The sequence below is a fragment of the Oratosquilla oratoria genome, chromosome 29 (genome assembly GCF_046742065.1).
Source record: "Oratosquilla oratoria isolate Oo_2021 chromosome 29, ASM4674206v1, whole genome shotgun sequence".
NCBI classification, from domain to species: Eukaryota; Metazoa; Arthropoda; class Malacostraca; order Stomatopoda; family Squillidae; genus Oratosquilla; species Oratosquilla oratoria.
The window spans coordinates 2,003,937-2,007,500 of NC_134805.1; positions in this window are offsets into that span (position 1 = coordinate 2,003,937).

Below are 3,564 nucleotides of genomic sequence, written 5' to 3' on the forward strand. Positions count from 1 at the left end.
TCCGCGTCTGGCTGTGTGGGGGCTGCTTCTAGCCTCTGTCGTCTGCGCTCTCTTTTCTCATCCCACTGGTCCTCTCTCTTCTTCTCGCTAGTTTGAATGCCTGCCTTGACAACGTGTCTCCAACTGCTGCGGTCAGCGGCCACTGCCTCCCAGCTTGCTGGGTTAATGTCCCCTGCCTTCAGATCACGTTTGAGAACGTCCTTGTAGCGGAGGATGAACCTTCCTGCAGGTCTGGAGCCAGTGGCAAGCTCCCCATACAGCACGCTCTTCGGTATTCGGCCATCGTCCATTCGTCTAACATGACCAAGCCATCTCAATCGCCTCTGGCTGAGCAAGGCGAACATGCTGGGCATTCCCGCCTGTGTCAGAACATTCTTGTTGGAGACATGATCTTGCCAACTAATGCCCAGGATTCTTCTGAGGCAGCGCATGTGGAAGATGTTGAGTCGGCGTTCTTGACGGGAATACAGGGTCCAGGCTTCGCTGCCGTACAAGAGCGTGCTGAGTACACAAGCCTGGTATACTACGATCTTGGTGTTGGTGGTCAGCATGGCGTTGTTCCATACACGCTTTCCAAGACGAGCCAATGTTGTTGCTGCTTTGCCGATGCGCTTATTCAGCTCTGCATCCAGGGACAGGTTGCTTGAGATGGTGGAACCCAGGTAGGTGAACTCCCCCACCACCTCGAGGATGTGGCCATCGATGGAGATGTTAGGAATTCTGCTGACATCCTGGCCCATGACGTTGGTCTTCTTGATGCTGATGGTAAGGGTGAACTCTTTGCATGCATGAGCGAAGCAATTGATGAGTCGCTGTAGGGCCTCCTCTGTGTGTGCAGTCAAGGCGGCGTCATCAGCAAACAGCATCTCTCTGATCAAGACCTTGCGTACCTTGGTTTTGCTCGGAGACGTGCAAGGTTGAAGAGACTTCCGTCATTTCTGGTGTGGATATACACTCCGTCTTCTGACTGGTTGAAGGCACAGGACAGCAGCAGGGAGAAGAAGATGCCGAAAAGCGTCGGAGCAAGCACGCATCCCTGTTTCACGCCGCTTCTGATTGGGAAGGTGTCCGAGGATGAGCCGTCGTACTGGACGGTGCCGTGCATGTCTTCATGAAAGGATGAAATCATCCTCAGGAGCTTAGGGGGACATCCAATCCTCTGTAGCAGGGTGAAAAGGCCTTGCCTGCTAACCAAGTCAAAAGCCTTCGTCAGGTCGATGAAGGCAATGTAAAGTGGACGCCTCTGTTCTCGGCACTTCTCTTGCAGTTGCCTTAGTGAGAAGACCATGTCAATGGTTGATCGTTCTGCTCTGAAGCCGCACTGTGCCTCAGGGTAGACTCGTTCTGCAAGTTTCTGCAACCGGTTGAGTACTACTCGGGCGAAGGCCTTCCCAACGGTACTGAGAAGGGATATTCCGCGGTAGTTGTTGCAGTCGCTGCGGTCTCCTTTGTTTTTATAGAGCGTGATGATGTTGGCGTCACGCATGCCTTGGGGAACGGTTCCTTCCTCCCAGCACTGGAGTAAAAGCTCGTGCAGGTGATGTAGAATGGTACTCTTGCCCGCTTTGACGACATCCGGGGGGATGCCGTCGTTGCCAGGAGCTTTCCCACTGGCTAGGGAGTCGATGGCTTTTCCGAGTTCGTCAATAGAGGGTGGAACATCTAGTTCCTCCATGAGTGGTAGGGCTTTGCATTTCTCAACTGTTGCGGTGCTGACAACGTTCTCTCTTGAGTAAAGTTCTTGATAGTGTTCGGCCCATCTCTCCATCTGCTTTCCTCTGTCTGTTATAGTGTCACCAGAGGCTGTCTTCAGAGGTGCGATCTTGGTAATGCTTGGGCCAAAGGCTTTCTTCATGTTGTCGTACATGGCACGAATGTTGCCACAGTCAGCAGAGAGCTGGATACTCTAGCATAGGCTCAGCCAGTAGTCGTTGGCGCTGCGCCGTGCCAATCGTTGGGCGTCATTTCTAGCCTTCCGGAGTGCAGCAAGTGTCTTCTCTGAAGGCTCTCTTTTGTAGTTAAGCAGCGCTTTTCTTTTATCTGCGATTGCTGGTTCGAGTTTTGTAATTCCAGCTTCGAACCAGTCTGGATTCTGCCTCTCTCTCTTGCCGAAGGTGTCCACGGCGGAGTTGTAGATAGCTCCACGAATGTGATTCCACCTCTCTTCAGCACTGTTTGTGGGGCAGTCCCGAAGGGCCTCTTCTGTAGAATCAGCAAAGCGCTTACACAGGTCTGGCATTTTTGTCCTGGCTGTGGTGATACGTGGATGACCTTTCTGCTTAGAGCGATGGATCTGTTTGGGCTGAAGACGCACCTTGCAACCAACCAACGAATGGTCGGTGTCGCAGTCAGCGCTGTGGTAGCTACGGGTTGTGATGACGCAATTTAGCGAGGGTCTTCTGGTGATAACGAGGTCCAGCTGGTGCCAGTGACGTGATCCAGGATACTCTGTGTTGAGGCTTGGTGGTAAAGAATGTGTTGGTTACACAGAGGTCGTGGTAGGAACACATCTCTAAAAGCCTCTGACCATTCTCGTTGAGTTTGCCGACACCGAAGTGGCCAATGCTGCGGGGCCAGGATTCTTGGTCAGCTCCCACACGAGCGTTGAAATGCCCAAGCAGGTATAGTTGTTCTGTGGCTGGGATCTCTCTGATGGTAGTCTCAAGCTCCTCATAAAACTCATCCTTGGTCTCGGCCGGAGAGCTGAGTATGGGAGCGTAGATGCTAAGGATGTTGACTGAGCCAGAAGAAGTTGAGAGTCGAAGAGAGAGGATTCGGGGTGTACCCTTTGATGGCGGTTCCACTGAAGGCAGTAGAGAGTTTCTCACTGCAAATCCTACGCCATGAATGTGTAGTTCCTCTGGTTCATTTCCCTGCCAGAAGAATGTGTAATCCTGTTCTCTAAGGCTGCCGCTCGATAGGAGTCTGGTCTCCTGTAATGCAGCAATATCAATGTTGAGCCTCTCCAGTTCGCGGTTGATGATGGCTGTTTTCCTGGAGTCATCAACCTGTTGTAGATCGTTGGTTAGGCCAGGACACATTGTCCTGACATTCCAGCTTGCCAGACGCAAGATAGATGATTTCTTTTTAACAATACTATGTCTGTTGGGTACTAGGTATCCGTCCGCTTTTCATGTTTTGACAAACACTAAGCTCCAGGCACCCACTGGAGCGACAGACGTTGGCGGACCGACACCTTATTGGCCGGGGGCTGCCCAGCTTGAGGCGGGCGGTAGTCGGACGATAGGACTTCAATGGTCCCTCCCACCGTCAAAGTTGTCCCGTGGCGTCCTTCCTGTACGCCAATTTGGAAGGGCTTATAACCCGTAAACTGACAACTTCCGGTTTGTGTCCTCACTTTACAGTGGGGCTGGAGTATCCCTCCCCATTTTTTTTTTTTTTTTTTTTTTTTTTTTTTTTTTGCACGCGAAGCCTGGGCCTGAATATGGAGATCCTGGGTGTCCCAAGCGTCAGGATCCCCCTCTCGGCCTTGCCGACGAAATCCAAAGGAATGCGAAGCATGACGTTTGGCGTCAGTTTGGCTGCAGGAGATGCCGGAACGAT